Source organism: Lipotes vexillifer, unplaced genomic scaffold, assembly GCF_000442215.2.
Source record: "Lipotes vexillifer unplaced genomic scaffold, Lipotes_vexillifer_v1.1 scaffold1112, whole genome shotgun sequence".
Classification (NCBI taxonomy): Eukaryota; Metazoa; Chordata; class Mammalia; order Artiodactyla; family Lipotidae; genus Lipotes; species Lipotes vexillifer.
The window spans coordinates 299,322-322,292 of record NW_006789373.1 but is presented as its reverse complement, the minus strand read 5'-3'; the positions used below and the strand labels follow the sequence as shown (position 1 = coordinate 322,292).

General features: G+C 41.7%; 1 pseudogene; it reads left to right on the top strand.

Moving 5' to 3' along the window:
• Nucleotides 1-10,137: 10,137 nt before the first annotated feature.
• LOC103080606 (ferritin light chain-like) overlaps nucleotides 10,138-22,971 on the top strand; it is a 23,257-nt pseudogene continuing 10,423 nt past the window's right edge.

The following is a 22,971-nucleotide window of genomic DNA, read 5'->3' as shown; positions in this document are numbered from 1 at the left end:
GAGGGAGAGAGATCTCTATATATACATATATATATATATATATATATATATGTAAAGTTTGGGCTATTGCATACACATACACACACACACACACACACACTTTCATGCATTACCTTATTTAATCTCCACAATAGCATCCTATGAGACAGGGCTGTTATCCAGAAGGTAAAATAACTTGCTCACAGCCATACGCTTTTTAAATCATGGTGCTAGTAAGTGAAACAGCTGGTGGGCCTTTACTGCTGCATGGGTCCCCAAGCATTTTTTCCTACACCAATTATAAAACTACTTTTCATAACCCTTCCCTACCTTCAAAGGATTTTTACCCACCAGCACTAAAGTCATCTATAGATGTCAATGGTTATGTAATTCTTCACTTGTGGCCCTTCAGGCCTCTTTTCTAAGTTCACAAACGACATCTTAGTATTTTCCTCTGCAGGGAGAACCTCTCCTAGGGAGCCACAGCGACAACCCTCTTTAAACATATGACCTCTGCCCTATCCTCACTCTTTCGTATAGCACCACAGCGGTTCAAATCCTCTCGGCTGTCCATAAACAACTGCACTTGTGAGGCAGAAATGACTACTAAAAAGAGTAGTAGAGACCCCCTGTTGAGAGCTCTAATAGGCTCAGCCAGGGACGAGGGAACATTCCTATCCCATCCATATGTGTCCTCTTACGGGGTCAGCTGCATGGTAACAGGCACAATAACAGCTTCAGACAAAAGCCGGGGATGATATTGAACTCACTTTCCTAGGAGAAGCCTTTCTCAGAAGGCCACCACATTCTTGATTACGGACAGCGAGCCTAAGGGGAGGAATGGATTTGAGATTTTTTTTCCATTTTTAAAACTAGTGAAAATAATTTGTATACACTCCCCCGGGGCTCTTTTTTTGTTCGGTTAAACTGGGCCTTTAATTTGGAGGCGCAAAGTGAGGGGATCATCATTACGCACACAGCCTGTTCCTTTCACTGCAAAGAATATAGCAGAAAGTGTTCTTGCTATGTATTGTCTGAAGGAGGCAGGCAAGCTAAAAGCCCTGTGTTTTTGACTTGAGTGATCAGATCCCAGGTTTCCAAAAAGTTTTTGAAAGATAAAGCAAATGTTTTGCACCCTGGTTAAAAAAAGAGTATTTGTTTTATGCTTAGGATGTTAATGGTGATGACAAATAGACACTCTGGTGACATCTCCATTTCTATGGAACACTTGAAGCAATCCCACAAGGGCATTTTCTCTGTGGATCCCGTTTTCTTTTCTGTTGCCAATGAGTATAATTTTAGTGGTAGTGTGTCAAAGTTTATACTCTTGCTTTAAAGCATCTCTTCAACTTGAACGGCGTAAGTGAAATCACCCAAGTGTATGGCCTCACTGGTAATATGGCTTTTAAAATATAAGCCCTTCTCCTTTATACCCCTTGTCATTAACTGGTAAATTACTAATTTATTTCCTATTAGAATTTATATAGTTTTCAGCAATTAAGAAGAAAGGCATAATTGCCGACAAACCCAGGGCACTATTTAAATCACTTCCTTGTTGACAACATATTTCTCTTTCCTCAAACTGAATGTCACTGAAATCTGGTTTGTGCAGAACCCTTGTGGACGAGCGCGCTGCACCTGTCACCTGGGCGCTAGCATTCTGCTGAGGATCAATTTACATAACCTCATTTAATGGTTCATAAATCATACCCATTAAGCCCAGCTAACAGGAACCGAGGGTTCTAATTTATGCTGCCTTTCATAGCAGAAAATTGGGAGGCTGGAGCCTGTGGATAAAGAACCCAGGTCTTGCCTTTGATTGTTGATTGTGATGGTAAATGTATGGATGATGAGAACAGATTTTCACTTTATTGATTTCCTGCCAAAGCACAGCATGCTTTATTGTGAAAAGGCGCCTTTTGGCAGCAATGCTAAAAGTGGCAGTTGTTTAGGAGCCCTTTGCCAAGATGAGGTCTAAGACAATACAGAGTGGTAAATACTAAAATAATATCAAGCTGAAATGTTATTCTTTGAAAGAAAAAAAGATTCTCTAACCTTTTGGAAATCAGTGACCTTTTCTCCTCAGGAGCACCTCCTCCGATCACCCCCCCCACCCCAAAGCATGTGAAGCCAAGAATCCGGACAAGATGTTTTTAAGAAATGAAAAAAAACAATGCTTTTTCCTCCCCGCTCTACCTCACTTGCTGATGGAGGCTCATGCAAAATAATGCAGATGTCTAGAATCCTTCAGATAATGACATTTCAGCCAGCGCGCTCTACTGGGCCAAGTTTGCAGCCTCTGCACTCTCTCTTCTGCCATGGACTGCTCTTTGGTTGAAAACCCGGAAATACCATTTTTCTCTCTATTTCATTTTTCCCCCTGTAGGTCAAGATATTGTATCAAACTATATATAGTTCTCTGCAAAATGCAATATACAAAAGGTCATCTTCTCACAAGTGCTTGGGCTGGATTTCAAAATAGCAAAAGTGGTCCTAAGATCATTTTCCAGATGAAAAACATCTCTTAAGTATTGCTGAGGCATATTGATTCCCTTCTCTCATCTCAGTTCTGCCCTATAATGGACATTGTATATTCTCATTTTACCTTGTTCTCAAAATCTTTGTTAAACACGATGATTTTTTCCCCAATAAAAGGTAGTCTCTCCCCACTCCGCAGCCCCTACCCCCGACTCTCTCCTCAAGGCAGGGCTTTCTGAAACACTTTTTTTTTTTTTTTTTTTTTAATAGGTAACAGGGATTAAGAGGTACAAACTTCTATTTACACAATGTATTTATTTATTTATTTATGGCTGTGTTGGGTCTTCATTTCTGTGCATGGGCTTTCTCTAGTTGTGGCAAGTGGGGGTCACTCTTCATCGCGGTGCGCAGGCCTCTCACTATCGCGGCCTCTGTTGTTGCGGAGCACAGACTCCAGACGCGCAGGCTCAGTAATTGTGGCTCATGGGCCCAGTTGCTCCATGGCATGTGGGATCTTCCCAGACCAGGGCTCGAACTTGTGTCGTCTGCATTGGCAGGCAGATTCTCAACCACTGCGCCACCAGGGAAGCCCCTGAAACACCATTTTTATTTCAGGTTGTGGGTGTTGCCGTGGAGGCTTATTTAACATGCACTACAGACACCGTGGACCCTTCCCACCCCCATCGTTAAATTCTAAAGCTGCCATGTGGAAAGCCAGTTGGAGCTAAGGCAAGAGAATCAAAACGTTTGGCAACCATTCTGTCTGCTTTTCCATCCGACATGACATGTCTTCTCATTTGTTACTGACCCTTCTTCATAAGGGAAAAGTCAATGGTATCTGTGTCTTTTCTACTACCTGGGAGGGTTTGTCCACAGTCAGATAACAGAACGTAATTGCACATGTTGGGTGTAAGCCTACCTGGAACACATTGCCTCTGCTCTCCTGGTAACAGAACCCTCCTTTCCCAGGGGAACCCATCCCATACGATGATGGGGTTAACCCTGCTCCCAACTCTATCCAAAGGGATAGGCCCACAATGTGGGATAACCGTGTCCCTTGTCCAGCAATCGGTTCAGGAATGGTCACTGGACACAATCCCAGGAGTTGTCCGGAATTGCTGTCAGAAGAGACTATCTCTGCTCTCTGGAGATATTAACCTGGTAGTGGATACAGTGTCCAAGAAATGGAGAGAGAGTGACAGAGCTTCAAAGATGTCATTTGAGCCCCTGGATCCAGCCATGTCTGAAATTAGATGTACCTTTGGGCTTGTACCACATGATTGCGGTGTCCCAATATTGTGATGTACCAGAATACTGGCCATATTTTTCAATCTATTATAGGTAGGGTGGCCAGAGAAGGCCCCATCGAAAAGATGATCTTTGTGTAAAGACCTGAGGGCCTGAGGGAACAAGCCATGTGTGCATCTGGGCGAAGAACATTCCAAACAGAGGGAATAAGGGTAAAGACCCTGAGGTGGCAGAAGGAGGAAACTCAGGGAGCAGAAGGAAGGGGCCCTTGTGGCTGAAGTGGAATGAGCGTGTGGAGAGCAGGAGCCGGTGAGCTCAAAGCCATCATGGGCAGCTGGGCCTTGGAGAGGGTTTTAAGGCCTCTGGCTTTTACCCCGAGTCAAAGGAGGGGCCACTGGGGGGTGGGGCAGCTTGAGCAGAGGAGTGACATAATTTCACTTACAGACTAGATCAGGATCACGCTAATTGCTGAGTTTTGAAAAGACTAAAGGGTCAAGAGTAGAAGGGAGGTGAGTAAGAAATAAGCTCAGAAGATAGTCTGTGAAAGACCTAGAATGCCAAACAGTGGGTTGGGGTAGCAGTGGGTTCCTCCAGATGGGTACCCAGGATTTCTTATCATCCACAGAGAAAGTAAAGGAGGAAAGGAAATGGGGACTAGTTTCAGCCTGTGAACTATATTCACTGTTCCAGAACATTTAACTAAAACATTAAGCTTCTTTGTTTTTGTTTAGAAGCACATACCCTCTCCCTTAGGGAAACCTTGGTTAGACCATACTGATAAGAAACTTGGCTTCACTGTCGCTGCTATCATAGGCATTTCTGGGATGTGGTTAGGATACCTGGCTCTGTTTTCAGACCTATAGGCCAGGCAGGCACTGCAGAGAGACCATTTCACAAAGACATGTGGCTGTGTGGCAACCACAATTATGAGATACCTACGAACAAACTACACTTAACTATACTTTCTTAACTTCATTCCTTTTTCACACTATTGTGCAACCTTTATAACCATTGATTACTGATGAAAACTCAATATTGAAGTGGAAACTATGCTAACACTTACAAAATGCTATTTGTTTGGTACACAGGTGCTTTCAGAACATGCTTTCCATGGGCAGGGTGTATGTTGATTGCTTTCAGTTTAAAAGTACTAATGAAAGATATAGGCCTTTTATTGTAATGCTTTTTGGACAAGGATTGGGCACAAGCTGTAAATAATAATGTCCTATATTTTGATTTTTTTTAGTTGATATGTAGCTTTGGTATCACAGGGAAAAAAAAAGAGGGAGAAAAAAGTTTTCCTGATTTTTAATTTTGAACTTTGCTCTGACCTATTTCTTAGAGTCATTAATCTGGAATTATTTTTCAAGCACCTGAAATTTTCAAAGGTCATAAATATTCAACAATCAGAGATTAGTTGATATATTATGGAACATCTGTAAATGGAATATTATATAGCCATTAAAAATGATATTATAAAACATTTATTGAGTGAACAAATTTAAACTGTAAAACTATGGACACGACATGATTACATTTTTAAAAATGTGTGTGTGTGTATATATACACATATGTGCTTAGTAAAAAACAAGAACATAGACAAAATCTTTTAAGTTATTTCAGTGTGGTGAAACATAGGGTCTGTATTCTAAAAGTGCATCTATATTTTATATAATTAGTATGCAATTGTTTGCATGACTTTTACTGCTTGATACAAGAATTAAAGGATACATAAATATGGCAAAGTTGGGCTTCCCTGGTGGGGCAGTGGTTGAGAGTCCGCCTGCTGATGCAGGGGACGTGGGTTCGTGCCCCAGTCTGGGAGGATCCCATGTGCCGCGGAGCGGCTGGGCCCGTGAGCCATGGCCGCTGAGCCTGCGCGTCCAGAGCCTGTACTCCACAACGGGAGAGGCCACAGCAGTGAGAGGCCCGCGTACCGCAAAAAAAAAAAAAAAAAGGCAAAGTTACTTTTTATACCAGACATACTAACTTTGGCTCATCAGACAAGATGGGTTTTTGCAAAAGGCAGTCTGAGACCCATCCAAGAGTTTCCTTGAATAACTCTTTCTGTTGGGTGTTTGAGGGATATCTTTTGGTCATACTGGGTCTCACATTGAACCCTTTTTCATGGAACACCAATTAACATCATCATGGACTGAGGTTCCAAGAAATCCAATTTGTGAAACCTGATCTAGACATTTTCAAAATTACAAATCACAGCCATCATTAAGAACCTTCTAGAAAGTGTCTTTTTCACAATGACTAATTCAAAACATTGGAGTGGGCAGGGAAGGACTGACAGAGGTGAAGGAGATGAGGAATTGTTAATGGAAATTATAAATGAGCAACTTGAGAAATAGAAACCCTTTTCTTTTTTGTTCTGATCTTATATCTTGTAAACCAATGAAACAACATGTCAATAAAAAGATTTGGTTGCATCTGTTAGATTGAACTCTTCAAAACTTTTATTTGGGAGGACTTTTAATAATAAGAATTCACTTATATCCCATGCTTTTGGATTGGAAGAATTAATATAGTTAAAATGGCCATACTACCCAAAGCAATCTACAGACTTAATGCAATCTCTATTAAATTACCCATGACATTTTTCACAGAACTAGAACAAATAATCCTAAAAGTTATATGGAACCACAAAAGACCCAGAATTTCCAAAGCAATCCTGAGGAAGAAGAACAAAGCTGGAGGCATAACCCTCCCAGACTTCAGAAAATACTACAAAGCTACAGTAATCAAAACAGCGTGGTATTGGCACAAACCCAGACATATAGATCAGTTGAACAGGATAAAGTACCAGAAATAAACCCACACACCTATGCTCAATTAATCTTTGACAAAGGAGGCAAGAATACATAATGGAGAAAAGACAGTCCCTTCAGCAAGTGGTGTTGGGAAAGCTGGACAGCTGCATGTAAACCAATGAAGTTAGAACGCTCCTTCACACGATATACCAAAATAAACTCAAAATGGCTTAAAGACTTAAATATAAGACATGACACCATAAAACTCCTAGAAGAGATCACAGGCAAAACAGTCTCTGACATAAATTGTGCTTTCTTAAGTCAGTCTCCCAAGTTAATAGAAATAAAAGCAAAAATAAACAAATGGGACCTAATCAAACTTATAAGTTTTTGCGCAGCAAAGGAAATCATCTACAAAACTAAAAAGATAACCTCTGGACTGGGAGAAAATATTTGCAAACGATGTGACCAACAAGGGATTAATTTCCAAAACACACAAACATCCCCTACAACTCTATAACAAAAAACCAAACAACCCAATCAAAAACTGGGCAGAAGACCTAAATAGACATTTCTCCAGAGAAGACATCCAGATGGCCAATAGGCACATGAAAAGATGCTCAACATCACTTTATTAGAGAAATGTAAATCAAAACTACAATGAGGTACCACCTCACACTGGTCAGAGTGGCTATCATTAAAAAGTCTACAAATAATAAATGCTGGAGAGGGTGTGGAGAAAAGGGAACACTTCTACGCTGTTGGTGGGAATGTAAATTGGTACAGCCACTATGGAGAACAGTACAGAGATTCCTTTAAAAACTTAAAATAGAGTTACCATATGATACAGCAATCCCACTCCTGGGCATATATCTGGAGAAAACTCTAATTCTAAAAGATACGTGCACACCAATGTTCACAGCAGCACTATTTACAATAGCCAAGACGTGGAAGCAACGTAAGTGTCCAAAAGGAATGGATAAAGATGTGGTGTGTATACACACACACACACACACACACACACACACACACACACACACAATGGAATATTACTCAGCCATAAAAAATAATGAAATAATGCTATTTGCAGCAACATGGATGGACCTAGAGATTACCATACTAAGTGAAGTAAGTCAGACAAAGAAAGACAAATATGTGATATCACTTATACGTAGAATCTAAAAAAATAGTACAAATGAACTTATTTACAAAACAGAAACAAACTCACAGACACAGAAAACAAATTTACAGTTACCAAAGGGGAAGGGTGGGAGGGATAAATTAGAAGTATGGGATTAACAGATACACACTACCTTATATACAAAAGATAAACAGCAAGGATTTACTGTACAGCACAGGGAACTATAGTCAATATCTTGTAATAACCTATGATTGAAAAGAATTTTAAAAGAATATATATATGTATATGTATAACTGAATCACTGCTGTACACCTGAAACTAACACGATATTGTAAATCAACTATACTTCAATAAAAATAAAATAAGAATTTACTTCTGGGACTTCCCTGGTGGTCCAGTGGGTAAGACTCCGCACTCCCAATGCAGGGGACGCAGGTTCGATCCCTGGTCAGGGAACTAGATCCCGCACGCATGCTGCAACTAAAGATCTGGCGCAGCCAAAATAAATAAATAAACGTGTGGGGTTTAAAAAAAAAAAAAGAATTTACTTCTCTCTCCCCTTACATTAGAATCACATTCTTAGATTTAGACTTACTGATGACCCTCTTTATTCACGACCCTGTTCTCTTGCTATCTGCCAAATCTGGAGAGTATAGTTGTGGGTTCCTCTGAGTCAAGAGGCTGAAGAAACTCCTGTAGGCCTGAGGAGTTGAGTCGCATTTCAGGAACAATGCAGAAATAAGTTTCATATGCTTCATCCTTACTCTCGTGGCTTTCACTTAGAGCATTAGCACTATGTTTGATATTATCAAACAAATAACATTCCATATCAGTACAGACGTTATTTCATTAATGTCGATTTTCTTTGATCATGGAAAATGCATTCTTTCTCTTTAGGGAAGGATTTTTGGTCAGCTGATCTTGTGAGAATGTAGAGATTTGAGAACACTGAGTTGTCTGTATTTCTTCTTTTAAATAAAAGTAGCCCTGATATCATTTAGCAGTTGGATTATATGAAAAATCCCAACACAGCATAGCTCTTCTATTGAAATTGGATTGATTTCTTTAGAGAGCATCTGATCTCAAAAGCAGTCTGTAAAAAACCCTCTGGACCTTGAAAGAAACTAAAATTAATGGACTTTTAAAAAATCTAAGCTCTCAGTTTTTTGAGCATGAAGATTCCTTCTCCCAGTAATTTGCAACTAAAAACAAAAATGAAATTGTGTGTGTCTGTACATATAAAAAAAACCTAGTACTCCATTCTTGTGCTGAACTTTTTGATTTCTCTATTTACTAAAGAGAATTACCATATTTTCAAACATGCTAAAATTTTCTGTGAACTATCTCATCAACCCATAAACCCAAAGTTCTCCAGACTGCATACACTGTTTTAAAATGTGCATAGTTTTTAAAAAAGGAATTGTAACGTGCTTCCCATGTTTATGAGCAGAAACTCATTAGCTCTCTCTCCAATACTGTGTTACACTTCTCAACTGGAATACATATGTCTTTCTCTTGAAGCAACTTGAAGCCAAAACTTGAAATTTTGAGATATTTACAGTAAAGAATAATTATATTATGGCGATGATTCAAGTTATGAAAAGATTCATTTTAGGGTTTTTTTAAATTAGTGACGTTCTCTAAAAGTTTTAAAGCAATTTATTTTGAAAACATTTTGCACTTTTTAGAAATACATATATTGTATGGAGCAACATTTCCCAAATCTTGGTCTTTTGTATACCACATTTTTTGCCTTATCTGCACATCAACTGTTCATTATTTACTTTACGGTTCTCTTTAAAAGGACGTTAAATCAAATTACATTAGTTATTGTTTTTTATCTTAATACTCGTCCTAAGAAACAATATTCATGTTTAATATATTGATCATTAATTTTTCTGATACAAAATAGAGTTATAGCCATTGAAATAAATATCTTTATGCACATACCCTCAAAGACCAGTGGTAAACATATCCCAGTTTGGGGATATTGGCATCAAGAAGTTATTACAATATCTTTTTGATAGTTGATTGTATATGTCAACCTGACTGGGCTAAGGGATGCCCAGATTACAAGTAAAACACTATTTCTGAGTATATCTGTGAGCGTGTTTAGGCAAAGTAAAGAAGATCTCGCTTACCAAGGCAGGTAGGTGTCATCCAATCCACCGGGGACCCAAATAGAACAAAAAGATGGAGGAAAGGTGAATTCTCTTGCTTTTCTTGAGCTGGGACAACCCGTCTTCTCCTGCTCTCAGACGTTAAGACATCAGAGCTCCCGGTTCTAGGCTTTCAGACTAGGACTTATACTAGCAGCCCCCTGCTTCTCAGGTTTTTGGCCCCGGACTGAGTTATACCACCAGCTCTCCTGCTTCTCCAGGGTGGACAGAGATGAAGCTATGAGCAAGTCCTCTCAAGGAATATATTTTTATATAATTTTGATTTTTGAACTATATGACTATACTGTCTACTCAAAATGAATAAAATCCAGCCAGAGATTCAGGGAAAAATAAGATTGTCTCTTTGACGGGGATGGGGGACAGGAGGCAGGAGGACCTGCAGGTGGCACAGTATCAGTCATTTCATCACTCATCACAAGGTGAGGGAATTATCAGACAGCTAATTTGATGGACAGGATGTGGCCACTTAGGGTCTGGAGGTCAACCTCAAAATTTGATGAGATCCTATTTGGTATCTTACCAGATGCTGACCCTTGTTCCCAGCCAGGCATTTGAGACTAGAGAAGACATTTAGCACCTGGGATACAGTCTACTGATCTGCAGCTCTGGGATGCATAGAACCTGGGGCCTGGCTAAAGCAGAGCATCTGTAGCTGGGCCCAGAGAACAGTTCTATGTTAAGTGGCCATGACCTGTGGCTTTCCCTGCTAATTCAACAGCCCCTGGGGGACCTACTACTACTAATGTGTCTTACGTACTAATGCATTTATAGGCATAACGGGATTGGAAAATATGACTCATATACCTGTAGGTATATGGGTTATGGATACACTGAATTCTTGATTATCCACGAGTGGAACTGTCCAGCTGGCAAGGACGGGCTCAGTCAGAAGGCTGGAGCTGGTACAGAAAATTTGGATATGTGCACACAGAGGACAAAAAGTGAGTATACAGAGAAAGGAGAGAGGAAGAGTGCCAAAAACAATAGGAAGTGTTCTGCCTCTCTTTTCACTAACCTGGATATGGAGAGGTCAATCAGAGGCCATGAAATTTTAGGGCTCAGAATGGCATTAGAAATAAGTGGAACTGCTTCCATTTACAACCAAGAAAACTGAATATAAAGCCTCTGGGTGGTAGGTGGAGGGAGGTGCATATACTCACACAGACATAACATGCGTGTGTTACGTACACACACAAAGATACACCTTGGAATTCTTTTGTACTTCTCAGGCTTAATTTAATTCAGTTTCTTTTAAAATATTATTATTAGTTCATTCTCATTGCTAAAATGAGTCATGAACATAGGCACCTATGTCCATTTCTTATTTTGAAGCAACCACTGTGAAAATGATTTCATTTACCTCCAGAATTTGCCCGAAAAAAAAAAAAAATCCAATGATGACTGAAACCAGTAATGACTATTTTCTGTTTTCTTTTCCCTAAGTAATTGACCATTAATTATAATATCAATAGGCAGTGGGTAAGGAAAGCAGACCCACGTTAGGGCTATATTTCATTTGTAACTGTTTTGTATATATCATAAATCTCTAATATTGGGCTATTGTCACCCATGATGAATTATTGTAAGCATGTCAGCACATGGGGGAAGTCAAGTACATTCAAATACTATTCAGTCAGAATTGAATTTGGCATGATAGTCTCATAAAAGGAGGCTCAATTGAGAGTTTCCACTTGCCTGCTCTAAACTTGTCACTTGTAGGTGCTAAAGAGCTTGTTGTGTTGGTTTAATTAGTCAACAAATCGGTCCTTACTTGATTGCGTGGTCGTATCACATATGTTAACACTTCAGTGTTTGATGGAGATATTAACAAGTGACAAGAGTCTCTTGGTCTGTGGACTTTAAAGAAGAGAAGCTCTTCTATATTATTTCATTTGGCCCTGCCAATATTTATTAGATCATGCAGCCCGCAGGCTGCCAGTTAAAGAAAGACAACACAAACATTTTTCAGGGTTATGCTCATCTGTATCCCAAAGAAGGGTCACTGAACAATCGATGGGAGAAGAGCATAAGTAAGATAAGTGTTTTCTTCCACCGCTTACAAATTCATTATTTGATACAGTTTGCTGCAGACCTCCTCTGAGCTTTTTTCACTTAAAGGTAATTTATGACAAGAACAGAGAGGTTCTTGAAAATGCTATAGCAACTGAAGCTGAATGATACCATGCTGGTGCAAGACGCCGAGTCACCAGAGGCGCGTAAAAAGGATGTTTGCATTTGTATGAAAAACTGTATTAGTAAACATTCATCCATGGTGGATAAAATTCTCATATTAATGGTCAATAAGACATTCAAGGAAAAAGATTCAATAACCAAAATGATTATTCCAAGGAGTGGGGGAAGGAGATAAAAATTTGGTACCCTGAAAGTTTGCAAAAGACCCGTCTATTCACTTTTTCTATAGCAGAACAAACAAAGGGCCGTACTTGCTTTGAAGGACAGGCTTCATTTGTTCTGTCACCATTCCGTTATGGCTTTTATCTGTGCACTAGCAAGAATCAGGTCTCCATGCCATGTGCAGGAATGATGTAAAGCCTATGAACCAGAGCCATCAGATAGTTCATTTTGGTTGGACATTGCTTTGAAAAAACATTTAAATAACTGTTATCAATTCAAAAATTCCCAGCAGTGACTTAACCAGTGAATATGGCAGGATGTAAAATTATGAGTGAAGGGTTTTCTGTCAAGACTCTCTAGTGGGGACTTCTATATCTAATTGATTTTTATCTTTCTTAGGAAACTGAAAACCCCCAAAATCCTTGTCTCTTTGCCTAACAAAGGATAAAAGTTGCCATTTCTCTGCCATTTCTCTTCTTAGAAGAGCTCACATTGATTTATTCAGTATCTAATTATGTGGCGGTCACCATCTTGTTGGTCAGAGACCAACCCTTGTCTCTTCCTTAGCTACCACTGCCAGCTGAAGCCCTGTGGGCCCGGCCTAAGTATTCACCTACCGGCCAGCTGACAATGGTCTTGAAGTTATGGCAAAGCAAGCGGGGGGCGGTGCACATGAAGAGTTGCAAATTCGGAGAGCATAAATAGCCATGGGTTAAGGAAGATTTAATCTAAATAATTAAAAATACTCTTCAGATAGTTATAGCATCTTCCTTCCCGAGGCCACTCCAGTTTTAGCCAAGCCCTGGGACTGAAGAACCTGCAGTGTCCATCACAAAGCCTTTTCCACTCTAAGGTCAGCGGAGAGAGCTGAAGAGGAGGAATGTACTCTTTCTTGTTTACTTTCACCTCAGCTTTTGCTTAGCCTAAGCACCAAACGAAATCACCTTTGGAAGATGATCCAACCTCATAACTTCCTCATCCCATCCCCCACCATCATAAATGCTTTTCATTAGAGTTACAAATCAACTCCCAGAACCAGCCAATCAGGTTTTGCTGGGAAGCAGGCCTTCAATGAATGCTCGTTGATTAATTGATTGACTGACTAGAGTGAATTATGAGTGTTAGTCTACCCAACAGAAACAAAAAATAATTTGACTGAATGATAGTGTTAATAGTGCAAGGTTAAAGGGGGCAAGATAGGGTGTCCTGTGGGGTAGCACAAATTTACCTTCAGAGTGTGAAAGCTTTGACAGACTATTTTCTTTTGAGGAGTAGGAGATGGGAAATGGGTTGGTTGGCTTGCAAAAGATATGGGTGCTCACAGGGCAAGAATTTTCCTGCCTGAACTCTGAAGAAAAAAAAAAAGAAGAAAGCCAAAGGATGCAGAGAATGAAAAGCCATTTGATGTGAGGGAGGATAGGAGGAGGGGAGGGGGGTAAAAGCTGTTATAAGGGAAGCAAAGGAAGGATGAAGGGAAGCAGGAACATGTGTGACTTAATTTAAGGCTCAAACTCCCAGAGCTTCCAAGTTTTCGCTACTACCACAATGCTATAAAGAACATCCTTTGGAAAATTATTGGGAGGAATGGAAATACAAGGACCTTGCTTCCTACTTTTTAAAATTCTGTAATGTTGGAATTTCATATACTCAAAATGGATTGATTTTATAGTCAGAAAAAAATAATTCAGAAACATAAAGTGAAAAAACAATTCTTGGAGCTGTGACTATTTTCAAAGAGAAGAAAATATCAGCCTATGAGGTTTAGTGATTTAATAACAAGTTATGACTATTAAGTTGTTTTCAGTTCATTTAAGAATATTTACTTCAGCTTCCAGAAATGGTTTGATCTCCCTAAGCATACCTACTTTCCAAAAGTTATCATCTTATTTTTCAGTTCTCAGAGATTGTTTCTTGCCGTCCCAGTCGTATAAAACCATTTTTTCCTGTACTGGTAGAAAAACCTTATTTCAATTATTTTTCCAGTCCCGTACTTCTACAGGATGGGAAACATTTTAAAAGTGAAATGGGCTGACAGAAAGCAGATCCATGTTGCCTGGGGCCAGGGATGAAGGGCGGGAACCTCCTGCAAAAGGGAACCTGGGAATTTACTGGGGTGATAGAAATGTTCTTTATCTTTTTTTGGAGGGGGACCTTCATTGCGGTGCGCGGGCTTCTCACTGCGGTGGCTTCTCTTGTTGCGGAGCACGGGCTCTAGGCGTGTGGGCTTCAGTAGTTGCAGCGCGTGGGCTCAGTAGTTGTGGCTCGCGGGCTCTAGAGCACGGGCTCAGTAGTTGTGGTGCACGGGCTTAGTTGCTCCGTGGCATGTGGGATCGAACTCGTGTCCCCTGCATTGGCAGGAGGATTCTTAACCACTGCACCACCAGGGAAGTCCCGAAATGTTCTATATCTTGATTGAGGTGGTGGTTACATGACGGTATACATTTGTCAAAATTCATCAAATGTACATTTTAAATGGGTGAATTTTATTGTATGTAAGACATACCTCAATAAAGCTATTTTTAAAATAGCTTTACAAATAAAGTGAACTAGTACTTTTTTATGTGATCATTTACAAGAATATTCCAAATTCTTGGAAGGTTTCAGGAGGTTTCTCTCTTTTCAAAAGTCCTAGAACTAGTATCAAGTTTTAAGTTGAAAAGCTGAAAAGACTTTACATATTTAAATGTCATTTTTATCTACTTTAGGCTAGCATAAAAAGAAGAAATACATTTTGTAACCACAAATTCTTATTCAGTAATTCTTGTAGTTCTTTTCTCTTTTAATTTCCCTTGGGGGGGAGGTATTGTCATTTTGGTATTGATATTTTGCTTAAGACAAATATCCACCCATTCATTAAAAGTTTCTGTCATATAAAGGAATTCAATTTTTTTTTTGATTGGTGCTAGAGTCACAGACAGACAGAAATAAGCTTCCCTTCTTCCATTTGATAGCCAGACGCTGCCAGTTGTAGCCAGGGCAGTCATGCTGTTAAATTAGGTCTAATGAAGGAGTAATTGCTTTAGATATAGTGAACCATTTCAAAGAAAACAAGGATTCTAATTGATTTGCAATTTGTTTGGCACATTGCATTGTCTGCGGCTATTGATTAGTCTTCTGGATTTCACACTGCATGTGTTTCCCTTTATTAAGGGAATAACAGGTTGCTGATTACTTTCTTTCTGGGCTTAATGTAGCGGTTAATGTCTACTTTGTTCTTGTGTCATGTCACAGGCTAGGAAGGAATAATAGGCAAGTGGGTGGCCCTTTGCTAAGCAACTTCCCTGCTGCGCTGAGCTGTGTGCTCTGAGACAGGCTGAAAAGCAGATCAAGAGAAAGGGTTAGAATAGCAGGACTCACAAGTTAGGGCCTGAGTCAGGCTAGACCCGGCTCGAAACTTGGCTTTCCCCTTCCAGTCAAAGCATAGCATGGGACGAAGCAGCTGGTGGTAGATTTGTTCTTGTATCATTCGATTATCTGTAGACAGGATATGAATCTATGCCCATCGTTTTCTTTAATAGGTATGTATACTAAATGGACGCAGAAGAATATTTGAGGTTGAGTCCTTTGAGTCCATTTAACCCTTTGGAGAGTGACATTTAGTTGGCACCTGGGAAGCAACTTGTTGCCGAAGTGTCGATATGATCATCAAAATGGCTCTTATGTTTATACCAACTGCAGGGGAGGGAGAAAAAGTTCTCAGGGCTGCAGTCATTTCATTGCCCTCAAAGCACAGCGGGAATTATTAGCTTACCCTGGCGTGCCCCTTTGTTTTCCTAGGGCTTTGCTCCTCCAGCAGATACTCATTTAAGGCGAATCCACTGCTTTCTGAAACGTGTTTAGCAGTGGTGCACAGAACAGGCTCTCACTTAGCGGATCTAATCCTTTCACAGCTCAGCTTGTTAATGTAGCAAACTGCTGAAAATGGGAAATGGATTCTTTAATGAGACTGGTTCCTTCGTGGCTTTATTCTCCCAGTTCAACCCTCAGGCATTCATTCGTGTCCCCCCACCCCGCCCCGCTGCCCCTCCAAGCCACGATCAGGCACCCCCGCTTCCCACCCAGCAAGCCACCCATTTTCCAGCACGCAGTCCCCCATCTCTAGGCCCCTCGCCTCCTCTCAACCTTCCCAGAGCCCTCGGACGGAAGCTCACAAATAACAAAGAGGTGTGGGCAGCAAAGGCTCCCTTTTCTCTGCATTGGTTCCCTCTTTCCTAAGCCAGAGCCCATCTTTTCCTGAGCTCCCAAGCTCACCAACAAGGCGGTAGAGAGGAGTTGCAGTCAAGGGAGCAAATGCCCAGGGATTGCATCTAAATGTATCAAATAAACACAATTTTGCTCTCCTACCCAACATATTTCTATATTTAATATTTTTATATACTATAGTTTTTGTGCCATATTGGCTTTTATAGTGATCCTAATTACAAAGCGTTTGAAAATGGAACCAAGAGGTGAAGGCAAACTTAGGCTCTGATCGTAATTCTTTTTCTTTTACCATTTATAATCCCCTGGAAGACGTTGTACTTCTCCAGAAATCACACTCCCTTCTAAGCAGATAAAATTCAGGTTAAAAGCAACTTGGAATTCATAACAGGGCAGTCTTCAGTTGGTAGTATGCACTTGGAAGAGTAAATGAGGAGAGTTTGGCCCATTTTGCTTTGGAGGCAATGGATTTGGGAAAGTAAATTATATCTACATGAGCTCAGATCTTCCTTTAGTCCAAATTCATAACTTTTTCTTTTGTGTGTGCCCTCTGGCAGTCTGATGAAGCCTGTGGACCTCTTCTCAGAACGTCTTTAATTTTTTTTGTTTTTTTGTTTTTTGGGTTTTTTTTTTTTGCGGTACGCGGGCCTCTCACTGTTGTGGCCTCCCCCGTTGCGGAGCACAGGCTCCGGACGCGCAGGCTCAGCGGCCATGGCTCACGGGCCCAGCTGCTCCGCGGCATGTGGGATCCTCCCGGACCGGGGCACGAACCCATGACTCCTGCATCGGCAGGCAGACTCTCAACCACTGCACCACCAGGGAAGCCCTCAGAATGTCTTTAAATGCATAAAATAAAATACCCAGGATGACAAAGAAAACCAATTATACTGAAATAAAGTTATCAAAACATTTAAAAAGCAAATTTATAAATACGCAATTTCATGATGATTTATTGTGAATTTAATACTTTAAATAATAAGATCTATGGACAAATCTGGCAGCTCCTGTAGTTTTGAAGTCTTACGGAGTAATTAAATTTTGAATATCCGTAATAACCTTAATGTGTTATTAAAGACAAAAAACCCTGTGATCTTCCTTGGCGGCACAATCCCAGGTACTGATAGTCATTGTTTTGACTGCCTGCAGCCCTGAAAGGCGTTATAAACATAAAGATGTATTTTTTCCCATCCAAATTCATGGACCCCTATAAGACCCCTGCTTCCTGCAGTAGTGGCCTCCCCAGTGCCCCATCAGGTGCCCAGCAGCCTGACACTGCAGCCCTAGGCAGGGGAAAGAGAGGAGGAATGGGCCCAGTTGGTGGTGCCCGGATCTGACCGCACCACACATAGGACCACACTGAATTTCGTGGAGCACAGATGTCCTCCATGCCTTCCTCAATTCTGACTCCTCCCCATGGCCCATCTACAAAACTCATGTCTGTATCGGTCAAGGCCATACACCTGGGACACATGGAAAGCGGAGAGCCTGGCAAAAGCAAAGCAGAACAAGCATGCAAATGCTCTTTGCATTATACGAGTCTGATTATAGACAGATACGTTTATAAGACGTACTATTCAGGAAATAAAATCTGGGGATTGGTAAACTGTGAAAGTTACAAAGTCAAGATATTATTAAGGAGAACGTAGCTCACATTTAGTTAACTAGGGTTGCCAGATTTAGCAAATGAAAATACAAATATTACAGAGAACGTACTTAGACTAAAAACTTATTTCTTGTTTATCTGAAATTCAGATTTAGCTGGTTCTGTATTTGAGCTGGAAATCCTGAATCAAGGTCTTGTCTAAGGCAAATAAATCCAAATGTAGATTATAATTAAGTCATGGGAAAGAACTTCTGCTTTTACTGGTCAAGTAATTTGAACTAAACTCAGATGTGGCAAGTTTGGGGTGATTTGTTTTCAAATCAAAGAGGATTTTCAGGATTGAAAGGGGAGTAAAGAGAAGAAAAGGAAGGAATTCTGTGGCGGTCCAGTGGTTAGGACTTAACCCTTTCACTGCCGGGGCCTGGGTGGGGGAACTAAGATCCCTCGAGCTGAGTGGCACAGCCAAAAAAATAATTAAAAAAATAAAATAAAAGAGAAGAGAAGTTAAGAGGTGACGGGGAGGAGTGAGATGAGTAGAAGGCAGGAGGCAGTGCAGAGTTATCCTGGCTGAGAATCCAGGGCCAGGGGGCTTCTGGCAGGACCTTACTCAGGGACTTCTCCCCCTCTCTGCTCTGACTCCTTTGAAATGGACGAAGCCAACACTGCTTGGGCTTGGGCCTCATCCTCCTAAGGCATAAATGAACCAAAGCTCAAGGAGGTTAAGCAGCTTGCTGATAGCTGTGGCTCAAATCCAGGGCTGACACACCAAAGACCTCATGCTTGCCACCAGAGCCCACCACCTCTAGCCATTAATACCCCAGGATTTGCTTCTCCCTGCTCCTTCCATCGCCACCTCTCCTGTTTCCTACAGAGGACTGAAACTGTCAGGGCCAGTAGGTTTGTGTTGTATGTCAAAAACCGTGAAAGCCCCACTCTCTGGGGGCCTTTCGATTGTCCAAGCGAGAACAGTTAAATGAACCAGCTAGAAAGCGCACCTCCTGAGAAGGAAAAGACAAGCTCGGTCTAGTTCCTTATTAACAACATCAATGGCAGCAACAACAAGCAGAGCCCCAGCATGACAGCATATCCCAGGCTTTACTTTCCTCCCTGGTCATGGGAATTTAGACTTGGAGTTTTTACATTGAGGAGGGCACATTCAGACCCCAATAGCTGCCTGGGGACCCAAGTGCTCTGAAGTGACTCATCTCTCCCAGGCTGGTCCTACATCCCAGAAATGTCTGGGGTGCCACATTCTAGAGGCCCGAGATAAAGAGCCTTTACACAAGAAGGTGTTATTTTATTAATTCTTTTTATGCTGCAGAGCGCAAGGGCAAAGGCAGCCACAGGCAAACTTCAGACACTCTCTTTGGAAGTCCAGACTTGCTATAAATCACCTGAGATGGTGATGCCATGTCAGCCCAGCCAGGGCCCTGCCACTCTCGCCAGGCAGCATGACTGTGTTTAAAGCTGCTCCGCTTCCCTGAGTGAAGTCTCAACCATCAACCCCTTGAAACCCAGGATCCCACTATCCCATGTCGATATTCAGATATTCCCCCCTTTTGTAAAGGCGTTTTCTCGTGCTTTATCAAAGTGGTATCAATAGATTATTTATATTTTGAACTCTGCTAAAAAGAGGATTATACCAGGACATTTAATTTTAGTTAAGAAAATATAGAAATTACTCCCATGTATGAAAAGCAGTGCTTTAAAATGAAAGAAAATAGTTCACTTCTCACTGTCACAGCAGTGGCACTGGTAAGTACTTCTAAATTGCTCCACTTTGCTATTGTCTGAGGTCCTTGATAAGCATTCTGCATTTTAAGCTTTATCTATTTCTCATCATTAAAAAGCTCATTAGTTAGTCAGCATACTGGTATTTTCTTTACAGTTCATAAATTCAGATTATAACCTTGTGGCCTATAAATGGTGCCACTCATTAGATCATCCAAAACACTAGTGTGAAGACATTTAATGGGTAAAATTTTAAATTAGATCTCTACATTTAGAAGTCTCAATAAAACACCCAGACTGCCTAAAGTTTTTAATGAGAAACATAAAATTAATAGCATTATGTTGTATGACAGGACTCTGCTTCTCACTGAGCTACTGCAGTGATTAGGTTAGATAGCCTGCAATCAACGCTGCCCATATAGTACTTAAATTAGGACATATGGACTTAGTGCACCCAAGCGTCAATTTTTGATGCCAAGTTCTTCTTTTCCTGATCTAACATAAGTACCATTTCCTGTTTCCACAGTGGTAAAGTTTTGCAGGGATGTCCCTTCTGATGTGGCTTTATTGTGAAGTGAATGTATCTTCATTTGAACCCGGGATCCTGAACACTATTTGGACAGTCTATACACTAGAAACAGCCCACTAGTCACAGACTGACAAGTCACGGGTCAGATAAGAAACCAATGACCTCCACGCCCAGGTAACCTCCAGATGTGGAGAGCCTTCCTAAGGATACGGCACAATGCTGGATATCTTGATCTGAGAGCAGTAATTGGGAGGAAGAGAAGAAAGTGGCAAAGTGTGTTGGAAAAGTAGAATCCATACACAAGACATTGTTCTGTCATCCCGGCTTCAACAAAGGAGCAAATGCAATCTTACCAAACTCTGTTCTAAACGGAAGCAGAGGAAACTAAGTGCCAATAAAAACTGGGAACGACACCAAATGAAAAAGAACCAAGAGCAAGCATTTCTGAGGGTCCCTAAAAAACACAGACACACCCCACTACAGCCTCTTCTGCGTTATTATTCTTTCCACTTGATATTTTGCCCTGAACTGAATACCGTTGATCTGAATAGACCCATTATACATTCATACTGCCATCTTTCCCCAAGGTGACCTACCCAACTTCCAATGCCTCTCTGGGTGTTGTAATAGTGAACTATCTCCTGGTGCAGAGGGTGAGAGAATGAGGCTGAAGGGTGATAGCAGAGCAGTTTGGAGGTGGGGGGCAAAGGAGGGGTTGGTTCTCGTTGCATATCTGTGAGGCGTGGCATTACCCAGTTAAATGCTCTAGGCTGGGTCTGAAGTCTCTTATGCTGGAGAACTTTAGGAATTATGCTTCCTGTCCTGTGCTGCACTTGCCAAGTAGGCACGTTAAGTAAGTTTAGCAAAAACACGCTGGACTCTTCGCTCCACTTACAAAAACTATCTAGATTGAGGAGAGTGGTCTCTTTCCTGGCTACTTAGCCCCCTCCTCCTCCATTTTCTTTGTAGTGGCTTTTTACAGTTTCCCTTTCCTCAGCCATCCCTGACCACAACGTAGCATCTGGTTCAGTCATTTTTATTCACTGAAGCCTGTCTTTGAGAATCTTCCGTGATGCCCAACACCTGAGGTTGCATGGGCCCTTGCCCCTGAAGAAGCATATGACTCATAGTTTTCTCAATACCAGCCTCTCCCCTCTCCCTCGCCGCTCCCGCCTGCCCACCCCCGCACCTTCCATGTCCACACACCCCTACCTTCCGCACTCCACTCTCTCGCCCACACTGTGCACACACAGCCCCAAAACAACAGCATCAAGAGCACGATTCAGGAATTCTAGGTTCTATTCCCAACTCTACCAGGCCTGCCTCTAGGATCTTAAACTATTTTCTAACACCGTGTGTCTTGGCATCCGTAAATCAAAAAGATAATGACCTAAATACCTAACACTGTTTTAAGAAGCCAGAAGTGAAGAAAAAGTGCAGGTCGTAGACAAAGAAGGTGGTACTCACGCTCTAAGCCAGCATACTTCCTCCATGGAAGCTACAGCTGTTCTTACGTGAGATAAAGACAATCCTCTGGTGAGATGCCTCCTTCTTAGAACACATTTTCCCTTAAACATATTGCCATCATTCTGATGACCTTGCTGCACCCTGAAAACGTCATCCCTATATCTTGACCGGCCTCTTGAGTTGAGGCAAACACCTTGAATTTTTTAGCAAAGCATTTTTATGCTTTGGCTCCAAATTTCCCTTGGTCCACTGTTTTTCAAGAGACTTAGCTTGTGTGCTTGGCTCACTTTATACAACAGATATACTTTTGGGGGTGGACAGTACATTTTTTTGTGGCTAGGATCCTGTTTTAGATACATGCGAGGAGTTCACTATATCAACAAACCAATTGGATGAATTATTTTGTAAAGCAAAAAATCCAACGCATTTCTATTTGAAAGACTAGAGTTTCTTAAGACAAGGCACACCTCAATACGCTCATCTCTTCTGCTGCCTGACCAGGAACACCTGTGACTATGTGAGGTCTCACCTTAGTTCAACTTGGTAGCAATTTGTTCTCTGGATGTTTGACTCCTGCCTGCTCAACTCTTCTGGGCAGACTCTGCTCATTCCAGTTTCCTCCCACTTAAACAAACAATACGTTGCTACGTTTTGCCACCGCAAGTCTGGCCCTGGCCTCTGCCATGGCTCACCTCCCTGACCTCTCCTTCTAAGCCAGGCCCTCCTCAGCCTCTGCAGCCCACAGCCTGTCCGAAGGCCCAGTTCCCCAGGCTTATCCTCATGTCTGCAGAAGCCTTTCTGAGCCCTGACAATCACCTCGCACCCTACACAGACAAGGTCTCAGCACCTCTCAGGAATCCAGCTGCTGGGCTGCACCCCTCAGGCCTACAAGGCCTGTACTTGCCCAGCTCCAAGACCAAAGAAAGAGCACAGAGTCAGCAACAGGGACATCTGGGGTTTAACGGGCAGCAGGGGCTTACACGTCAGAAGCAGGTCCTGGAGCAACACCCCACTATGTGCGTCAGGCGGCAGGCAGGACATGGCGGCTGTGCTCGCTCCCAGGGCAGGGGGAGGTTACCAGTTAGGGAGATTGATATCAGGTTGGCTCATCGGTTACCAGGGAAACCAGCAGAGTGGCACGCCCCTCACCACCCCTTGATAAACATAGTGGAGAGCTCTGATCTAAAGCTAGAACAATCACCAGCTGGGGCAGGGGCAAGTAGGTAGGAAGGTCAGTCAGGTGAGTAGGGTGTAGGTGAAGCAGGCGCTGGTTAAGCGGCGGGGGGGGGGGGGGGGGGGGC